The sequence below is a fragment of the Hemiscyllium ocellatum genome, chromosome 13 (assembly GCF_020745735.1).
Source record: "Hemiscyllium ocellatum isolate sHemOce1 chromosome 13, sHemOce1.pat.X.cur, whole genome shotgun sequence".
In the NCBI taxonomy this organism is placed as follows: domain Eukaryota; kingdom Metazoa; phylum Chordata; class Chondrichthyes; order Orectolobiformes; family Hemiscylliidae; genus Hemiscyllium; species Hemiscyllium ocellatum.
In genome coordinates this window covers 6,008,000-6,030,401 of record NC_083413.1, presented here as the reverse complement: position 1 = coordinate 6,030,401, position 22,402 = coordinate 6,008,000, and the positions used below count along the sequence as shown (strand labels likewise).

General features: G+C 45.2%; 1 protein-coding gene across 5 annotated transcripts in view; it reads left to right on the top strand.

Annotated features, from left to right (window-relative positions):
- Nucleotides 1-2,308: 2,308 nt before the first annotated feature.
- LOC132821757 (transcription factor Dp-2-like) overlaps nt 2,309-22,402 on the top strand; it is a 207,160-nt gene continuing 187,066 nt past the window's right edge. For all 5 annotated transcript variants that reach the window (XM_060834500.1, XM_060834498.1, XM_060834495.1 and 2 more), the window contains exon 1: nt 2,309-3,298. The gene's annotated coding sequence lies outside the window, so the exon portion shown is untranslated. The remainder of the gene's footprint in view (nt 3,299-22,402) is intronic.

Here is a 22,402-nt window from a genome sequence, read left to right as displayed (position 1 = left end):
CCTCATCCTGCTGCTCGGAGGTGCACCATGACCTCATCAATTACAGATTACTTTTTATTGTGAAAATATATTTATAAAAGGAAGTCTTTATGTACATACAGTTAATAAAGCTGTTCAGATCTGTATGGTCTTTACAGAGGAGAAAAAAAAACAAATGTCATTTGGCTTTCTCTATACTGAGATAAATGCCTGTAGGTTCATTCTGAGGCATTGAGAGGATCCAATACCTATACAGACCCCCATTCTACTTTGGCAGAAAGATCTTAGACGGTGATCTTTCCCCACTGTGCCTTGGCGGCAGCTGCCCCAAGCTTTAGTGTATCCCTCAGCACGTAGTCCTGGACCTGGGAAGGTGTCAGTCTGCAACACTGGGTCAACTGGAAGATCAACAAGTTTCAGGCAGGCTAAAGAGCATCTTTTACTGAGTTTATGGTTCTCCAGACACAGTTGATGTTTGTCTCTGTGTGCATCTCAGGGAACAAACGTATTGTAGAGCAGAGTCTTGTAGCATGGATCTGCTTGGGACAAACCTCCAAAAAAAACCACATCTTCCTTCAGATGTCCTTTGCATAGACACATTCCAGAAGATGTGTGACAATTTCAACTGCAGCCACTTTGAGGGAGGTGTGTGAGGACATAGAGAGTCCGGGGCATGCATAAACGATCTCATAGGTCGTGCCCTTCTCACCACCAGCCAACTGATGACTGTAAGATCCTCTGAGGGAGTGGGCTGGGAGGACCCCTTCCCCTAGCTGGCTGTTGGGTTTCCCCTGAGGGGTGTCTGTGAGTGAGTCGTGGTGTATGTGGGTGAGTCTGTATACCCCACCCCCATGGTCTGTGTGGGTGGGTCTGCATGGTTTTTACACCCCCGTACACACGGGGTTTGGGGTGTCTGGATGTACCCCCTGTTGGGTGGGGTTGGGTCCACTTTGCTCATTATTCTCGCCTTTTAATTGCAAGTGTTGGATAAAAAAAAACTGTAGATGCTGGAATTCAAGACAGACAAGCAGAAGGCCGGAATAACCCAGCAAACCGAACAGCATCAGGCAGCTGTGTGGCCAATCAGGAGACACGATAGGATGGCTCAGCCAATGGGGAGTGGAGGTTGCGAGCGCTGGATTGGAGGCTCTGCCCCGCCTCCTCTTCTCTGCCCCGCCTCCCCCTCTCTGCCCCGCCTCCCCCTCTCTGCCCCGCCTCCCTCTCTCTGCCCCGCCTCCCCCTCTCTGCCCCGCCTCCCCCTCTCTGCCCCGCCTCCCCCTCTCTGCCCCGCCTCCCTCTCTCTGCCCCGCCTCCCTCTCTCTGCCCCGCCTCCCCCTCGCTACCCCGCCTCCCCCTCTCTGCCCCGCCTCCCCCTCTCTGCCCCGCCTCCCTCTCTCTGCCCCGCCTCCCCCTCTCTGCCCCGCCTCCCCCTCTCTGCCCCGCCTCCCCCTCTCTGCCCCGCCTCCCCCTCTCTGCCCCGCCTCCCCCTCTCTGCCCCGCCTCCCCCTCTCTGCCGTTCCCCTACTCCAGCCCCGCCTCCCCCTCTCTGCCCCGCCTCTCCCTCTCTGCCCCGCCTCTCCCTCTCTGCCCCGCCTCCCCCTCTCTGCCCCGCCTCTCCCTCTTTGCCCCGCCTCCCCATCTCTGCCCCGCCTCCCCCTCTCTGCCGTTCCCCTACTCCAGCCCCGCCTCCCCCTCTCTGCCCCGCCTCCCCCTCTCTGCCGTTCCCCTACTCCAGCCCCGCCTCCCCCTCTCTGCCCCGCCTCTCCCTCTCTGCCCCGCCTCTCCCTCTCTGCCCCGCCTCTCCCTCTCTGCCCCGCCTCCCCCTCTCTGCCCGGCCTCCCCCTCTCTGCCCCGCCTCTCCCTCTTTGCCCCGCCTCCCCATCTCTGCCCCGCCTCCCCCTCTCTGCCGTTCCCCTACTCCAGCCCCGCCTCCCCCTCTCAGCCCCGCCTCCCCCTCTCAGCCCCGCCTTCCGCTTATCCTGTCCCTCCCCCTGAGCCGTCCCTTCTTCCTCCACCCCTTCCCCCGGCCCCGCCCCGTCCCCACTCCGCCCCGCCCCCTCTGCTGCCCTGCCCCTCCTCCAACCCCCACGCTGCCCGGCACAGACCCACTCTGCCCCGCCCATCCCTATATGCCCTGCCCCCAGCTTTGCCCCACCCCCTATCTGCCCTGCTGCCCGAACGTTCCCGTCCCCAACATGCCCCGCCCCATTACTTGCCCCGCCCCCTCCATGCCCCCGCCCCCTCCATGCCCCGCCCCATCACTTGCCCCGCCCCCTCCATGCCCCGCCCCCCCACAGTGTTGTTTATTTTCTTTCCCCGCGTCTGTTTGATGGTGATTAATTTGGCGGGCCCTGTCCCTGTGAGTGTGAGTGTGAGGGCAGCGGGCCGTGTTTCTGGGAGGAGACCCTCCCGGTCAGAGAGCCCCCTGCCCCCGGTCAGACACGGTGACGGTGATGCCCACTGTCAGGGAGATAAGGTTAGCCGCTGTCTGAGGCGGGGGCGGGCCTTCGTCAGACTTCTGTCTGGTTCCACCACCCCCCCCTCCCCCCACATCCCCCCATCCTGTGGAGCAGGGACGTTCATGAGCTTTGTGTGTGGACAGTGAGTGTGTGTGTGGACTGTGAGTGTGGGCAGTGAGCGTGGGTAGTGAGCTTTGTGTGTGGACTGTGAGTGTGAGTGTGGACAGTGAGTGTGAGCTGTGAGTGTGGACAGTGAGTGTGTGTGTGGACAGTGAGTGAGAGCTGTGAGTGTGGACAGTGAGTGTGTGTGTGGACAGTGAGTGTGGGCAGTGAGCGTGAGTAGTGAGCTTTGTGTGTGGACAGTGAGTGTGGACAGTGAGTGTGAGTGTGGACAGTGAGTGTGTGTGTGAGCTGTGAGTGTGGACAGTGAGTGTGTGTGTGAGCTGTGAGAGTGGACAGTGAGTGTGAGCTGTGAGAGTGGACAGTGAGAGTGGGTAGTGAGCTTTGTGTGTGGACTGTGAGTGTGGACAGTGAGTGTGAGTGTGGACAGTGAGTGTGAGTGTGGACAGTGAGTGTGTGTGTGAGCTGTGAGTGTGGACAGTGAGTGTGGACAGTGAGTGTGGACAGTGAGTGTGGACAGTGAGTGTGAGCTGTGAGTGTGGGCAGTGAACTGTGAGTGTGGACAGTGAGTGTGAGCTCGAGTGTAGAGTGTGAGTGTGTAAGCTGTGTGTGCAGAGTGAACTGTGAGTGTAGAAGGTTTGCTCAGAGTTTGAGGGAGGGAGGAGGCCCTCTGACAGATTGGGCCAGCTGACTGCTGCTGCTAACGTCTGGGACACTTGTTGGAGCAGGCACCAAAGATGGTAAGTGACAAAGGCAATTTAATCTTACCTTCTTTCTCTTTTATTTTAACTAAAACAGAGACATGGGGGCAGCCCATCTCTGCAGGGCACTGTCCCCCAGAATGAATGGAGAAGATGATTAGTCCCTTGCATGTTTATCTGATTCCTGACATGGGGGATCCTTCATGTCTGGAATGAGATCGGATTCTGTTAGGAGTATATTCAATGTGGTTCAGGAGAGTGACAGGGGATCACATTGAAACCTGTAAAATTTTGGCAGGGCTAGACGGTAAACTCAGGAAGGATGTTCCTGATGACCACTGAGTCCAGAACCAGGGATGAGAAGAAATTTCTTAATCTAGAGATCCTGTGGAATTCTCTGCCACAGAGAATGGTCAGGGCCAAAACATTGAGTGTTTTCAAGAAGGAGTTAGATATAGACATTAAGACAAAAGGGATTAAAGGCCACTGGAGAGGATACGAACAGAGTTGGAGGATCAGCCATTTTTTTGCTACCTTGTCTCCTGGTGCATTCTTCAAGGTGCATCTTGCTGCTAGTATCCACATTAAATGCACATTCAGCTGTTTGAGGCATCAGTACTATATTTGCATAGCCTCACTTTCCTGTTGCTTTTCATGGTTAAGTTGAACTGCAGGTTTGGCAATTTTTTTTAAAATAGGAAATCCTTTTCTCTGCGTAAACAAAATGTTTCAGATGTTAGAACTCTGAAATGGAAACAGAAAATGAGGAAATGCTGTTGCATGTGCAGAGAGAGAAAAGTTTCAGCTTGTTGACACTTTTCACCAGAGTCTTTTCTGCAATTTGGACGATGACAGTGATATTTCAAAATTTCCCTTCGATATTTCAGTGCAAGAACAATAGCTCAATGAAATCTGCAGAATTAGGCCAGGCACTTTTTTCCTGTAACAAATTGCTGAAGCCCTCAACCTCTGCTCTTTCTACTTCTGTGAGGATGTTTCTAACATCCTATCTCTAGATTGAGGCTCAGTTTGTAGTATGTTCACCTCTGAGTTACAAGGTTTTGGGTTCAAGACCCACTCCAGGTTTGGGAACAAACATTGTGGCTGACATGGCAGTGTAATCCTTGTCTCGGATATGAGATTTTATACTGATGCCCTATATATCTGCCTTCTCAGGTGGATGTAAAAAGTCCCATGCTATTTTGTCTGAAGAAGAGAAAGGGGAGTTATTCCCAATGTCATTAAAATTTTAGCTCTTAGGAAATGACATCACCAACCCAAGGAAACCTAAACATATAAATAGAAAGCAGGAATCATCAACAGTGCTTCGTCCGAAGGTTCACTGAAGATGTTACCTAGTGTGGTGATGAAATGTCTGAAAATGAACCTTCCAGCTCAGTGAGCAAACCTACATCCAGAACCTCAACCTGAGCTACAAATCTTCTCAAAACTCGCTAATGTTGAAATATTACAGAACCCTGGAGACACTGAAGATCTGAATCAAAACAGCAGACACAAATAGGAACAGTTAAGATGCATTTAGACAGACACACAAACAGTCAGACAGTAGAAGGATATGGATCATGTGCGGGCAGTTGGGATTAATTTAAATGGCATTCCTGTGCTGTACCGTTCTGTGTTCTTTTATAATTGCTGGAGAAATTCGGCAGGTGTGGCAGCATCTGTCAGAAGCAGGCAGAGTTAATGTTTCAAGTCTGGTGACAGATCTGATAAAGAGTACCACTGTATAATGGTGTAATGTTCTGCCCTCTTACATGGGGTTCTGTACTCATGTTTAATCAGGCCTCTGTTGGTAAAAAGTAAAGGCGAGGTCACCATAGTCTTACTGGTGCAGGAATTGAGCCCATACTATTAGCATCACTGTGTATTGCCAACCAGCCATCTGACCACTTTTGGAATACTTTGTTCAGTTCAGGTCTCCATCCTATCGAGAAGATGTTCAACTTGAAAAAGTTTGAAAAAATTTACAAGGATGTTTCTGGGATTGGAGGGATTGAGCTGTAGGGAGAAGCTGAATAGGCTGGAGCTGTTCCCTGGAGCGAGAGAGGCTGAGGGATGACCTTATAGAGGTTTATAAAATTATGAGAGGCATGGATAAGGTGAACGGCCAATGTGTTTCCCCCAGGGTAGGGGAGTCCAAACCTAATGGACATAGTTTTAAGGTGAGAGGGAAAAGATTTAAAAGAGATGTAAAGGGCAACTTTTTCACGCAGAGAGTGGTGCGTGTATGGAATGAGCTGCCAGAGGAAGTAATGGAGGCTGGTACAATTACAACATTTAAAGGCATCTGGGTGGTTAAATGAATAGGAAGGGCTTAGAGGAATACCGTCCAAATGCAGACAAATAGGACTAGTTTAATTTAGGATATCTGGTGGGCATGGATGAGATGGACCAAAGAGTCCATTTCCATGCTGTGCAACTCTGTGACCTCCCCCCACCCCCACTCCCCACCCTCACCCCCCCACCCCCACCCTCACCCCCCCACCCCCACTCTTTAAAATCGTTATTGTCCCTCTGGAGCATAGGCCTGATTTTTTTATTAGAGATTGTTGGTGGTTTAACCCAGGATCCCCACGGCTAAGGCGAGGGGCGAGGTTGAGAAGGAATTGAATTGAATTTATTGTCACATGTACCAAGGCACAGTAAAATGCTTTGGCTTGTGAGCAATACAGGCAGATCACAAAGTTAAGTAGCATAGATAAGTAAATAATGGGCAACAATAAACAAATCATGAGCTTCCTTCATGGTAACCTCAGACAGTGCAGGAAGTGAACCCACATTGTTGGCAACACTCAGCATTGCAAACTGGCCACTGAGCCAACTGAGCTAACCGACTGTGGTAACCAAAATAAGATTAGGTATTTCAGATTTCCTCTAAGAATTAAATGGCAACTGAACCTCTCTACCTCTCATATCTGAATTACCTGTGATCTCTCTGAGATGGGAATGATATTGAAGTACGATAAACATGGACCCTCTTGCATAAGCATTTCTATAAAAATTGAAATAACTGAATTTCATATGAAGTGATAGGACAATGGATTAGTTATCTACAATGGTTTATAGTTTTACATGTTATATTTGAACTTCATGATAAGTAACTTCCTGCCATTATTTATATTTTTAAAAATTGGATCGAAGTTTATGCTTAACTCAGGTTTGTGTGTATATTCCTAAATGGTTTTCCTATAGTTACTGCTGCATAAGGCACTAAAATAGTGTTACAAAGATTACCTCTGTAAATCTTTGCAAGGGATATGGTAAATTAATCCCATTTCTTTCAAAACATTTATAATTAGAACATAATACCATTGTCCGAACTGCCAGAACCTTCTGGAGTAGTGAGTACAACGGGGAGAGAGTGTCATGGCATTATTGTACTGTACCAGGTTCTGCTTGCTTGGTGAGCAAGTGAAGTCAGAGGATAGGTTGAAACACACAGGTACAGTCATCAAAGTGTACCGACATGCACATTGATGTAAAAGGCTTTCAGGAAATGGTTCGAAACTTAGACGGTGTTTGTATCTGACAGTTAATTGAAATGACTATGATTGCTCTCACAACAAATTGAAATAAAGTGCATCAGGTTTGTCAGATGAGACTGATTTACACTATTATGGAGTAGTGGAATTGTTGTGGATTATTATCTTGTTTGTGGAGTTTTCATGTTGTGAAATGTTCTGTTTTACAATATGAGACTTTCATTCATTGATAGCACAGTAACAATCATCATTCCTGATGAAGGGCTTATGCCCAAAACGTCGAATTTCCTATTCCTTGGATGCTGCCTAACCTGCTGTGCTTTAACCAGCAACACATTTGCAGCACAGTAACAATGTTTTGTACGAGTGTTAATGGCACAATCAAGCTCAGCACTATCATTCTTTCAGTCTAATGTCCATTTCAGAGCACTGTATGAAGTTTAATCTCAAAGTGATTAGACTAATGAAGGAGATTTAAATTGGCATTTACCACCTTCTGAGAAAAAGAACAGGAAATTGCATCACTAACCCAAGGAAACATAAATAGAAAGCGGGTCACAAACACCTGTACTTCACCAGAGACTCTCAGATGATGTTACCTAGTATGGTGATGAAACGCCTGAAAATGAACTTTCCAGCTCAGTGAGCAAACGTATATTCAGATTTACATTATGATGGAGTAATCAAAAGAACACCATTCGTATTTGCTGGAACTATTATTTAGTGTTGTGAAGGAAGTGCTTTACATTGACTACACAATTATTATCTCACCTTTCGGTAAACTCTCTGCTGGTTAGAGCCATACCTGGCATGTAGAAAGATGATCGTGGTTGGAGGTCAGTCATCTCAGCTCCAGCACATCCCTGCAAGAGATCCTCAGGGTGGTGTCCTAGGCTCAACCATCTTTAGCTGCTTCATCAATGGCCTTCCCTCCATCAGAAGATAAAAAGTGGGGATGTTTGCTGATGATTGCACAATGTTCAACACCACCTCAGATACTGAAGCAGTCCATGTTCAAATGTGATAGGATCTGGACAATATACAGGCTCAGGTTGACAATTGACATTTACACCACACAAGAGCCAAGCAATGACCATCTCCAATAAGTGACTAACTAACCACTACTCCTTGACATACAATGGTGTTACCATCACTGAATCCCCCATTCTCAACTTCCTTGGGCTTGCCATTGACCAATAATTCAACTGGACTCATCCTATAAACACAGTGGCTGCAAGAGCAGGTCAGAGCTTAGGAATACTGTGGTAAAAAACTCACCTTCTAACTTCTCAGAGCCTTTCCACAAGGCACAAGTTCGGAGTGGGATGGAATATTTCCCACTTGGCTGGATGGCTGCAGCTCCACCAACACTGAAGAAGCTTGACACCATACAGGGACAACGTGTTCTGCTTGATTGGCATCACATCCATAAGCATCCACTCCCTTCACCACCAATGCTCAGTCGCAGCATTGTGTACTAGCTAGAAGATGCACTACAGAAATTCACCAAATATCCTCAAACAGCACCTTCCAAACCCAGGACCACTTCCTTCTGAAAAGAAAGGGCAGCTGATGGATAGGAACACCATCACCTTCAGGTTCCTCTTTAAGCCACTCACCATCCTGACTGTTCCTTCAGTGTGGAGCTTAAAAATGTATTGCTGGAAAAGGTCAGGCAGCATCAAAGGAACAGGAGAATCGACGTTTCGGGCATAAGCCCTTCTTCAGGAAACTTCAGTTCCTTCAGTGTCACTTGGTCCTGGACAGTGTCCTGGACCTCCCTTCCTAAGGGCATTGTGGGTCAACCTACAGCACATGGACTGCAGCAGCTCAAGAAGGCAGCCTTCTCAAGGGCAGCTTGGGATGGACAATAAATGCTGGGCCCAGCCAGTGATGCCCACATTTCATGAGTGAATTTAAAAAAAAGCAAAAAAATGTGAAAATGGAGAACAATCAAAAACAAGTCTTTAAAGTGGGTAGAAATAAATGGGACAATTCAGCCAGAAATTCTGAAGTAACATTTTTAATGTTGCATACACACTTTGGAAAATTCCCTGTTATGTTTGATGACAATAGATGGAAGTGACCAAACCAAGCTCATCTCTCCTATTCTGTGCCAGTGGCTTGACATTTAATGATTTGTCTTAAAGGAAGTTCACTTGGTGAATTCTCTGGAGGTTTGAAGACTTAGGTTAGAGTTTGCTGGGAGGTAGATTGATAACTGTGCTGCTGGGTATGACCCAAAGGAAGGGAGTATGAAAAGCCCTAAAACTGAACTCGGAGCTGTTGGGGACTTGCTATGCTCAGGTCAGGGCTCGGTTGAGACTGGGGCTTGGCCAAAGAGTAGCACCAGACCTGTATATTCTGCCCTGCCCTGATGCTGGTAGCATTCTTCAAGCTCCTGACTGGGTACTTTGGGAAACCCCAATCAGTAACCAGCTGCATAAAGTTTGCAATTACAACAACAATGGTTGCGGCCCACGCAATGATACAATCCCAGCATTTGGTCATTTCATTTCAAGCCTTCATGCATTTCACAACCCTGAATCCAAGTGCACCCTGTTAACTGCTGGCTTATGTTTAGAATGACGTGCTATGATCACACTAACTCAAACATCTGTTTCCAAAAGAAGATATAATCCTCCTTAGGAGCTCCTGGCTCCTGATTCACCTGGTTGAACCTCTGCTTAGGAAACTTCATGCAGAGCTGATGAAATTTATAAATCTACCCACAGGATGTGGTATCAGGAAATGCCTAAACATTTACAGTCAGACTATATATGAAGACTGATGTATGAGAATATCATATTTGATATGTGAAATGCCATCTTTGATTGTTAAATGGAAATTATTTCTGATTACCTTTAACTCATTGGCTGGCTAATTGATATCCTGGCAGGAAGGCCTATGATAATGGGTTTATTATGTGGAAAGTTTCGCCAGCCTGGATGGTGCGCACAACAGTAACTGTTTTCACTCAGATTGCTTTCTTAAAAAATGGTGTTAATTTGGTTTAGTGAATCTTGTTGTGCGTTTAAACCTAACTATCAAAAGTGCAGAACTAAAGGAGTGCTGCATTGTTGAGGGTGCCATCTTTCAGGTGAGCTTTTGTACCATCTTGCTTATTTGAAAAAGAACAGAGATTTTGACTAATATTGCCATATCAGTCTTGAAGCATTAATTTTGTCTGCCTCAGAGGCTGCCAGTTTCTCCAGCACCTTGTATGTTTATTCCTGACTTCCAACATCTGGAGTATTTTGCTTTTAATTCAAGGCGAATATGTTTATTTGAAAGTGCACCCAGTTACTTCATAGCTGTGCAGTGGAGGTAGGGGAAGAATTGTAAAAGGTGACAAATGTGTAGAGTTAGGCATGAGAGAGTCTTCTGAAAGGTGAAGCAAGATATGTTGAGGTGAAGGACTTCAGAAAGAAAGTTCCTGAATACAGCGTGCAGATGACTGAAGGCTTTGTTTTTGATGGTGGAAGATGCAATGAAGACTAGAATTAAAATCTGAGTCTATACCACAATTCAGTGCTAGTTGGAGCTTTCACAAGTCAGGTGGATGAGGATGCTAATGTATCTGTAATTGAGGAAGAGGGTTTTAAATGCTATGCACTGGGGACAAGAAGAAAATGAAGTAGCTAAGGGCAAGAGTGATGGGGGAATGGAAACTAGGCCTAGAACTCCATGGGTCACAGCATGGGAGGAGATGGCCTAGTCTTATTATCCTTGGGCTATTAATCCAGAGGCCCAGGTAAAGTTCTGGAGACCTGGGTTTGAATGCTGCCTTGGCAGGTGTTTGAACTTTAATCCAATAAAAGTCTGGAGTTAAAACTCTAATGATGACCATGAAATGTTGTCGTTTGTCAGAAAAACTCATCTGGTTCACCTATGTCCTTTAGGGAAGGAAACTGCCATCCTTACCTGGTCTGGCCTCCGTGTGACTCCTGACCCACAGCAACGGGGTTGACTCTTAACTGCCCTCTGGGCAATTCGGGATGGGCAATAAATGCTGGCCCAGCCTGTGCTGCCCTCATCCCCATGAATGAATTAAAAAGAATAAAGTAAAACAAGAACACTTTTTCCAAATACCACAGATCTATCAGGTTTTAAACGAAAGATCTATTAACCACACTTTTTAATAAATACAACTATTGGTTTGTTATATAAAAAAGTATTTAACAGAGGTGCAATAATTGGTTAACATAGTCATTATATGCAAATACAAATGCTTGACTCTCTATATACCCCAAAGCACATTCTCATTCTCGTTTTTGTTCTCACTCTTACTCTCTCACTCACTTTCTCATTCTCTCTCTCACTCACTCTCTGTTCAGGAAAAGAGAAAACACACCCGATTTCTCCGCAGAGATGAGCTTCCCTTAAATAAAGAGCTGAATGTTTACTGTTAGAGCCAAATGGATAAAGCTTAGAATGATCCAGAGGAGACTTTTGTGGTACTCTGAGTCAGGAGGCCTAGGTTCAAGTTGCACCTTCTCCAGAGATGGGTCAAAACATTCTTGAATATGTTGTTAATACACCTAGAATAATCCAGAGTCTGTTGTTCTGGTGTTCTGTGTTTTCATTTTAAATCATGTAGCACAATGAAAAGTAATAACTAAGTCAACAGATAACACTTTCATGTATATTCAGGGATCGGAACAATTACAAGAGAGAATTTTTTTTGACATTCTTGCTGGGTTGCGATTGATGTTAGGTTCTCCGTATGCAAGTGAAATATTAGCATATTAACAGTCAAATGCATTCAGGTGAGAAGCGCTCCATTTGTGAGGACCGCAAATCTGTGAGTGAAGGAAATATTGTTGTTAGATGAAGTGAAGTTTTAACGCCATGGGTTGCATTGAGCTCTGCTATGTAATGCAAAATGCACCTGTGTTACTGGCTGTGCCGAACTGTCAGAGAGCTTGTGGTACTCTTACTTTTAAAATGTGATGTTAGGAGAACAACTGCGGGCAATGCAATAGTGGCCCCCAGGGAAAATTGCTGAGAATAGTTGTCAACTCTACAGACATTCTCAAAGCAGGGGGATATTTTGGGTCATGGAAGCTTACGTGAATGTGTTCAATGAGAGGACTGGAGTCCAATTGCAAAAGTATATCGGTGATTGAGATGATGAAAATCCCAAGTGCACAGGAATATTCCTTTGATTTGGATTTATTGTTGGTCAGAGTTTGTGAGCAAAAGATGGAGATTTTCTGGACTGAAAAGTCCTGAAGTTTATTAAGGAAGAACTTTAATGATGATAGAATTGTTGATATTAGTGAGTTTTGAGAAGATTTGTTGATATTTCAAACAGTGTAGCTAGGAGTCTGGGATGTCAGCTTTAGGTATGTTGTAGTGACCAGGTGGAATATTATGATACTGTAGCTTATAGAAGGTAAAATAATGCCTTAAGTTGAGCATGTCCAAAATAATTAAGTGTGTTGCTGGTCAAAACACAGCAGGCCAGGCAGCATCTCAGGAATAGGGAATTCGACGTTTCGAGCATAAGCCATGAAGGGCTTATGCTCGAAACGTCGAATTCCCTATTCCTGAGATGCTGCCTGGCCTGCTGTGCTTTGACCAGCAACACATTTTCAGCTGTGATCTCCAGCATCTGCAGGCCTCATTTTTTACACCAAAATAATTAAGTGTCCATTTTGGGGAGAGGGTTGTCAGCAATGTTATCCCAACTAGACTTCAACAAATTCAGAAGAGAAAATACAGTGAATTGACAGTCCCTCAGAAAAATGGGTTCTTGCCAACATAGTTTGATGTACTCTGCCCTGAATGCAGGGAGCGTCATAGGAAGTGTTCTATATAAAGAGTCTTGCAAAATACAAGATATCCAGGGGATGCAGCTGGCACAGAAAAGATTAAATAGATCATACCAAGGACGAGGGGCTTTTACTATATGGTGAGACATGAGAAACTTTTTTTTTAGAATATAGAAGCAAGAAAGGAAATTTGATCAAATTGCTCATTGTTATTGTTCTTATGAAGAGTTTCCACTGAATGATGTTAAAAGTTAGTTAAACACATTAAAGATAAATTTATTACAAGACATTACTGGGGCTTTCTTTGGGTTAAAGGCGTATAGTTAGTGTCAAGAAATTATAAGTATCAAAATTAAAACTAGTAATAATAAGACAAAAGAATACTATTTAGCAGAAGAATGTACCAGTGTGCTTCTATGGTACACATTAAGACCTGTTACTTGAGTTCTTCATGACAGATGTGAAGAGGTTAACATTTGAATTCAGACCCAGCAGCTGTGGTGGTTTTTGTAGTTGAATAAATAGTGTTTTCTTATCCAGGTAGAATTAGCAGAGCAGCATAGAGAGGAAATTTCCTAGCCTCTGGTTCTGCAGGTGCAGCACTTTTAACAGCCCAGTTATTTTCCAGAAGACTATGAGCTTTCTCAGGTATCTTCTTCTTCTTCTCTCTCTTCTCCATTCTGTCTACTTCAAGAGATGTTTTCTTCCTGAATGGTCCAAGTTGCCTCAGCATCTTACCTTTTTGAATCATTCTTAGCTGATACTCTAAAATGGCTGCTGTTACTCGATGACCTTTAAATGTGTATCATATGTAGATAGTTTGATTCTGTTTAATCTGAACTTATTTTGCACAATATGATTCTGTTGTATTGTTAAAGCCAAGTCTCCAGTATTACATGTGATAGATCCTCTTGTTCAATAAATAAAAGAAAAATGATCTGTCAAACTAGGTTTCAGTCTGATATCTGACTTGTCCAAGAAGAACATCATCTGGGGTCATAGCAGTTGTTAGAATGTGAATTCATTGGATTTAAGAGGGACTTTTTTTTTAAAGTGATGGGTACATGGTAGTTCTGGACATAAAATGGCTGTGTTGTGGTGAGGTTTATTGTGCTAAATTTGAAAATGGCTTTGAATATTGCTATTAGTTTTCTGGAAGTGGAAAACGTCGTGGTGGATTCTTTGAAATCTTTGATTAAAACTAAATTGAGAGAATTAGCTGTTAAACTGAAGATAAAAGTAAAAGCAGGGCCTTGTAAGAATGAGATACTTGAAGCGATTGTCCAACATTTAGAATTGGAAGAAGGAAACCTGAAATTGGGGTGTCATAACTGGAATTAGCCAAAATATGGTTAGAAACGAACAGCTTAGAGAGAAAAAGAAAAATGAGAAGACTTATACTAGACGAAAATGTCAAATTAAAAGAATTGAAAGTTAAAAGAACTTGATTCCCAAAGAAACAGAGAAAGAAACAGGGATAGGGAGGCACATAGGGTGATTAGCACTGCTGCCTCACATCTGCAGGGACCCGGGTTCGATTCCAGCCTTGGGCAACAGTCTGTGTGGAGTTTGCACAATCCCCCCCTTGTCTGCATGGGTTTACTTTGAGTGCTCCAGTTTCCTCCCACTGTCCAAAGATGTGCAGGTTTACGTGTATTGGCCCTGCTAAATTGCTCAGAGTGTCCCGGGATGTGCAGGCTGGGAGGATTAGGCATGGGAGATGCTGGTGTGGACTGAATGGCCTACTTTGCCACACTATGGGATTCTATGAGTCTATGAAATTAAAGATGCCTGAGAGAAAAGAGGGATTAAAGAGCTGCCAATTTTAGAGAGCAAGATGTTTGAGTGAGGGTATGTGCTTTTAAGAAGGATTTGTCTGTGCTGGTTCCTTTGAAGAGTGGGTGTCCTAAACCTTGTGCCAAGGTGTCTGCTCAAGGAAAGCAGAGTAAATTGCTTTGGGCTTTTTAAAAATTAGACAACAGAAGCATGAGTGGGTGGAGTCAGACTCACACAGTTTTGCTTTTGGTTTATGAAGTTAGAGGTTTGGTGTTGAAACAGATCTCTCACTCTCTCTCTCTCTCTCTCTCTCTCTCTCTCTCACTCTCTCTCAGCTGGTAGATTTGTTCCTTCCCCTGGACTGAAGGAGATAGCAACTGAGCAAATTTGTTTCCCTGAATTTGCCTTTGCCAAGGGTGTGTTTGCGACAATTGATGAATAGTGTTAAATAATATATTATTGATAGAGTTAAAGTTATGTCAGTTTTTTTTTGTTTGTGTTTTAACTATAAGAATAAAATGTGTTTTGCTTAAAGTCTAGTAGTTTCACCAAATGAATCACATCTGGACGCAACGTCTTACACTTGCCTTTAAATAAGATGAACATTCAGTTCTAGGCTATGTTCTTCATGTGACTTGAAGGGGTCTGGTCCATAACATGTCAAGGTAATAAGGAAGAAATGCTGGAAGCAAAAAGGTAATATAAAACAGTTAGCATGCTTCCATTTTAATAAGATTTGATAACTCAACTGCTGAAAATGAAAGGGGAGACTGATTGCTATTTGCCTTCCAGAGAGGTTGATGAAAGAGAAAGTGTTAATTCGTGGTTACAAAGTCGTTCCATTACACCGAGCTGGATTAAAGAGTGACTTGGCAAATGGAGACGTTTTGTGGAAGTAGTGACACAAGTTCAAATAGAGTGACTTTTTTAAAAAAAATTAATTTTTGTGGGATGCAGGTGTCACTGGCTGGGTCAGCCTTAATTGCCCATCCCTAGTTGCCCCTTGAGAAGGTGGGGGTAAGCTGCCTTCTTGAACTGCTGCAGTCCACCTGCTGTGGGTTGACCCACAATGCCCTTAGGGAGGGAATTCTAGGATTTTGACCCAGTGACAGTGAAGGAAGAGCAATATCTTTCGAAGTCAAGGTGGTGAGTAGCTTGGGGGGAACCTCTAGTGGTTTTTTTCATGTATCTGCTGCCCTTGTCATTCTAGGTGGTAATGGTGCTGGGTTTGGAAGGTGCTATTTATGGATCTTTGGTGAACTTCTGCAGTGCATCTTGTAGATAGTACATACTGCTGCTACTGAGTGTCAGTGGTGGAGGGAGTGGATCTTTGTGAATGTGCTGTCAATCAAGCAGGCTGCTTTGTCTTGGACGGTGTCAAGCGTCTTGTGTTGTTGGAGCTGCACCCATCCAGGGAAGTGGGGGTATTCCATCACACTCCTGACTTGTGCCTCAGATGGTGGACTGGTTTTGGTGGGGTCATGAGGTGAGTTACTCGCTGCTGTATTCCTAGCCTCTGACCTGCTTTAAAAGTCAGTGTGTTTATATAGTGAATCCAGTTGAGTTTCTGTCGAGAGCAACCCCCATAATGTTGATTGTGGGGGATCAGTTATCATAACACCATTGAATGTCAAGGGATACTGGTTAGATTGTCTCTTATTAGAGATGGTCACAGCCTGGTATTTGCATGGCACGAATGTCACTTGCGTCTTGACAGCCCAAGCCTAGATATTGTCACGGACTGCTTCAGTATCTGAGGAGTCATGAATGGTGCTGAACATTGTGTAATCATTGGCGAGAATGCACACTTCTGACTTTATGATGGAGGGTAGGTCATTGATGAAGCAGCTGAAGATAGTTGGGCATAGGACACTATCCTGAGGAACTCCTGCAGAGATGTCCTGGAGCTGAGATGACTGACCTCCAAGAACCATGACCATCTTACTATGTGCCAGGTACGACTCCAACCACTGGAGAGTTTGCCCCTGATACCCATTGAGTAAAAAATGAGGTCTGCAGATGCTGGAGATCACAGCTGCAAATGTGTTGCTGGTCAAAGCACAGCAGGTTAGGCAGCATCTCAGGAATAGAGAATTCGACGTTTCGAGCATAAGCCCTTCATCAGGAATAAGAGAGAGAGAGCCAAGCCGGCTGAGATAAAAGGTAGGGAGGAGGGACTAGGGGGAGGGGCGATGGAGGTGGGATAGGTGGAAGGAGGTCAAGGTGAGGGTGATAGGCCGGAGTGGGGTGGGGGCGGAGAGGTCAGGAAGAGGATTGCAGGTTAGGAGGGCGGTGCTGAGTTGAGGGAACCGACTGAGACAAGGTGGGGGGAGGGGAAATGAGGAAGCTGGAGAAATCTGAATTCATACCTTGTGGTTGGAGGGTTCCCAGGCGGAAGATGAGGCGCTCCTCCTCCAGCCGTCGTGTAGTTGTGTTCTGCCGGTGGAGGAGTCCAAGGACCTGCATGTCCTCGGTGGAGTGGGAGGGGGAGTTAAAGTGTTGAGCCACGGGGTGATTGGGTTGGTTGGTTCGGGCGGCCCAGAGGTGTTCTCTGAAGCGTTCCGCAAGTAAGCGGTGGCGAGACAGGCCGCTTACTTGCGGAACGCTTCAGAGAACACCTCTGGGCCGCCCGAACCAACCAACCCAATCACCCCGTGGCTCAACACTTTAACTCCCCCTCCCACTCCACCGAGGACATGCAGGTCCTTGGACTCCTCCACCGGCAGAACACAACTACACGACGGCTGGAGGAGGAGCGCCTCATCTTCCGCCTGGGAACCCTCCAACCACAAGGTATGAATTCAGATTTCTCCAGCTTCCTCATTTCCCCTCCCCCCACCTTGTCTCAGTCGGTTCCCTCAACTCAGCACCGCCCTCCTAACCTGCAATCCTCTTCCTGACCTCTCCGCCCCCACCCCACTCCGGCCTATCACCCTCACCTTGACCTCCTTCCACCTATCCCACCTCCATCGCCCCTCCCCCTAGTCCCTCCTCCCTACCTTTTATCTCAGCCGGCTTGGCTCTCTCTCTCTTATTCCTGATGAAGGGCTTATGCTCGAAACGTCGAATTCTCTATCCCTGATACCCATTGATTACAATTTACCAGGGTTTCTACAAATACATTAAGGACAAAAGTGTCACTAGGAAGAGAATACGGCCCCTCAAAGATCAGCAAGCATGCGTTTGTTTGGAGCCGCAGAAAATGGGGGAGATACTAAATGAGTATTTTGCATCAGTATTTATTGTGAAAAGGATATGGAAGATATAGGCTGTAGGGAAATAGATGGTGACATCTTGAAAAATGTCCAGTTTACAGAGGAGGAATTGTGGATGTCTTGAAATGGGTAAAGGTGGATAAATCCCCAAGACCTGATCAGGTGTACCCTAGAACATTATGGGAAGCTAGAGAAGTGATTGCTGGGCCTCTTGCTGAGATATTTGTATCATTGATAGTCACAGGTGAGGTGCCGGAAGACTGGAGGTTGGCTAATGTGGCGCCACTGTTTAAGAAGGGTGGTAGGGACAAGCCAGGGTGGTATAGACCAGTGAGCCTGACCTCAGTGGTGGGCAAGTTGTTGGAGGGAATCCTGAGGGACAGGATCTACATGTATTTGGAAAGGCAAGGACTGATTTGGGATAGTCAACATGGCTTTGTGCGTGGGAAATCATGTCTCACAAACTTGATTGAGTTTTTTGAAGAAGTAACAAAGAGGATTGATGAGAGCCGAGCGGTAGATGTGATCTATATGGACCTACGTAAGGTGTTCAACAATGTTCCCCATTAGCAAGGTTAGATCTCGTGGAATACAGGGAGAACTAGCCATTTGGATACAGAACTGGCTCAAAGGTAGAAGACAGAGGGTGGTGGTGGAGGGTTGTTTTTCAGACTGGAGCCCTGTGACCAGTGGAGTGCCACAAGGATCGGTGCTGGGTCCTCTACTTTTTATCGTTTACATAAATGATTTGGATGTGAGCATAAGAGGTACAATTAGTAAGTTTGCAGGTGAGACCAAAATTGGAGGTGTAGTGGACAGCGAAGTGGGTTACCTCCGATTACAACAGAATCTTGACCAGATGGGCCAATGGGCTGAGAGGTGGCAGATGGAGTTTAATTCCAATAAATGTGAGGTGCTGCATTTTGGGAAAGCAAATCTTAGCAGGATTTATACACTTAATGGTAAGGTCCTAGGGAGTGTTGCTAAACAAAGAGACCTTGGAGTGTAGGTTCATAGCTCCTTGAAAGTGGAGTCCCAGGTAGATAGGATAGTGAAGAAGGTGTTTGATATGCTTTCTTTCATGGAATGAGCTGCCAGAGGAAGTGGTAGAGGCTGGTATAATTGTAACATTTGAGGCATTTGGATTGGTATATGAATAGGAAGGGTTTGGAGGGTGCTGGCAGGTAGGACTAGATTGGGTTGGGATATAACCAAGACTGTAATGAGGTCGAGAGCTGAGTGACCCTGGCGAAACCCAAACTGGGCATCACTGAGCAAGTTATTGCTGAGCAGGCGCTGCTTGATAGCACTATTCATTACACCTTCCATCACTTTATCGATGATCGAAAGCAGACTGACGGGACGGTAATTGGTTGGGTTGGATTTGTCCTGCTTTTTACGTACAGGAGATACTTGAGCAATCTTCCACATTGTCGGGTAGATGCCAGTATTGTAACTGTTCTGGAAGAGCTTGGCAAGTTCTGGTGCTCGAACCTTTAGTACTATTGCTGGAATTTTGTCAGACCGCATAAACTTTGCAGTCACCAGTGCTTCCAACTGTTTCTTCTGTCAGAGTCATAGAGATATACAGCATGGAAACAGAGCCTTCGGCCATGATCTGTGGAGGGTTGGTGTGGACTCGATGGGCCGAATAATCTGCTACCGCACTATGGAGATTCTGTGATTTTGTGATTCTATGATACTCATAGCTTCCATTGGCTAGTTCCCGTCTGGGACAAACAGTTGTGCAGACCCATCATTTTGGTACAACAAACGAGGTAGGACTTACACAATTAATAGTAGGGCCTTGGGTAGTATTGTAGAATAGAGGGACCACGGGTTGCAAGTACATAATTCTTTAGCATTTTGCATCACACTTGGACAGGCTAGTTAAAAAGGTGTTTGGCACAGTTGCTTTCTTTGCTTAGTCCCTTGTCATGTTGGGTTGTATAGGATGTTGGTGAGGCCTCTTTTGGAATACTGTGTCCAGTTTTGGTTGCCCTGTTATAGGAAGGATATTATCAAGCTGGAGAGGGTTCAGCAGAGATTTACCAGGATAGTGCTGGGTATGGGAGGTTTGAGTTATAAAGAAAGGTTGGATAGGCTGGGACTTTTCTCACTGGACTGTAAGAGGTTGAGGGGTGACCTGATAGAAGTTTATAAAATAATGAGGGGTATAGATAGAGTTTATGGTAGTTGTCTTTTCCCTAGAATGTTGGATTTCAAGAGTAGGGAGCACATTTTTAAGGTGAGAGGAGAGAGACTTAAAACCTTTTTGCACACAGGGTGGTTCATGTGTGAAATGAACATCCAGAGGAAGTGGTGGATGTGGGTACAATTACAATGGTTAGAAAGCATTTGGACAAGTACATGAGTAGGAAAGGTTTGGAAGGACATGGGCCAGGAGCAGGCAGATGGGACTAGTTTATTATATTCAACATGGACTGGTTGGACTGAAGGATCTGTTTCCGTGCTGTATGACTCTATGACTATGACTCTATAGTCCAAGTGGACAGTCCCTTCCCAAAAGATTGGGATTTGGCCCATGTACCTCGATCTAAGGGGGAATTAGAATGTCTATTTCCCATGTGTAACAGGCAATGAAGTGCTGCCAGTAATACATAAGGGCTCCCCAGTGCATGTATCCAATCTAGCCTTGATGTCTGGCAGCTTAAAGGTAAGATGCCCACTGAGTTCTTTCAAAGTTTGCTTTACAACAATAAACACAGTGGGGGTGGCAATTCACTTGGAGTTTTATCTTAATTGGGACCACTTTGGGAGCAATGATGTAATTTAGCTGTATCAATTCTTCATCATTGAGTTAATTGATTTCCAAAGACCTGCCTTGAAATGTTGATTGTTGATTGTTGAACATCATAGAGTCATCGAGATGGGTAGGAAACAGACCGTTTGGTCCAACTCGTCCATGCCGACCAGATATCCCAACCTAATCTAGTCCCATTTGCCAGCACTTGGCCCGTATCCCTTTAAACCCTATTCATATACCCACCCAGATGCTTTTTAAATGTTGAAATTGTATCAAACCTCTATAATTTCATCCCTCAGCCTCCGATGCTCCAGGGAAAACAGCCCCAGCTTCTCCCTCTCGCTCAAACCCTCCAACCCTGGCAACATCCTTGTAAATCTTTTCTGAATCCTTTCAAGTTTCACAATGTCCTTGATGCAGTGAAATAGAGCCACTACTCATGGCATACGTAGCCTAGTGCCATCCTGGGACCGGCAGTTCTGATATTTTTCCTGTAGTTTTTTTCTATTTCAACCTAGTCAGAGATTAGATTAGATTAGAATCCCTATAGTGTGGAAACAGGCCCTTCGGCCCAACAAGTCCACACCGACCCTCTGAAGAATAACCCACCCAGACCCATTTTCCTACATTTACCCTTGACTAATGCACCTAACACTATGGGCGATTTAACTTGGCCAATTCATTTAACCTGCACAGCTTTGGACTGTGGGAGGACACCGGAGCACCCAGAGGAAACCCAGGCAGACACAGGGAGAATGTGCAAACTCCACACATACAGTCGCCCAAGGCTGGAATTGAACCCAGGTCCCTGGTGCTGTGAGGCAGCAGTGCTAACCGCTAAGCCACCGTACTGCCCCTTCTTACATGATCCTAGGTCAGAGCTAGGGACACAACTACTGTGCCGTAAGAACCCCCAGGTCTGTTTTTGTTTCTTTTTTTGAATCTCTGAAAGTAGTAGCACATGCAACCGAATGGTCTTTCCACCACCAAATCACCGTGACGTTTTCATCCCATTTCAAGAATGGAGGATTGTATTTAACCAATAAGGCATGCACCATCTGTCACAAAAATTGACTTGCTGAAAGGATATTGGCTCGTTCTGGTGACTGATACAGCCAAAGAAATATCAGCTTTTGTAATTTCAGATGGCGTTTATCAATTCAATGTCATGGTGTTTGACATAAAAAGTGACCAGTAACATTCAAGCAATTTCACACAGAGGGTGGTACGTGTATGGAATGAGCTGCCAGAGGAAGTGGTGGAGGCTGGTACAATTACAACATTTAAGAGGCATTTGGATAGGTATATGAATAGGAAGGGTTTGGAGGGATATGGGCCGGGAGCTGGCAGGTGGGACTAGATTGGGTTGGGATATCTAGTGGGCCTGGATGGATTGGACCGAAGGGTCTGTTTCTGTGCTGTACTTCTCTATGACTCTATAACCAATTAAGCCATTGAAGGAATATGTAACTGTTTGCATCAGCAATTTGATTATTTTTAGCCAAATATGCAAACAACATTTATATCACTTGTTTGATGGGCTACAAAAAGTCAGTTTTCTGACAAAGAGTGAATTTGACAAAGCAAAAGTGGGCTATTTATTGGTCTAATATATTGCATTCCAAATAGATAAGTGAGAACATTATAAACCGATTTGAATTTTTGTGCTTGACATGGCTTGGACTTCAGCAATTTGCCTGGCTGACCAAACAAATACCACATGGATAGAAAATAAGATAAAGAGTAAAAATTTGGGAAAGAATTGAGAGTAAGAAATCACAATCCCTGGAGAAAAGAGTCTTTTAAAGGGTTTTAATGCGGAACAACCTGAATGGCCCCTTAGCATGCTGTGACTTTCCATGTTGCAAATTCGTATAGTTGAAAAGTGTGGCACAGGAAAAGCACAGCAGGTCAGGCAGCATCTGAGGAGAGTCAATATTTCGGGCATCAGCCTTTCATCAGGAATGCTCCTTGGAATTCTCCTACTCCTCGGATGCTACCTGACTTGCTGTGCCTTTCCAGCACCACACCTTTCGACTCTGTTCTCCAGCATCGACTGTCCTCATTTTCTCCTGGTTGCTACAAATGCATAGTCTGATACTTAC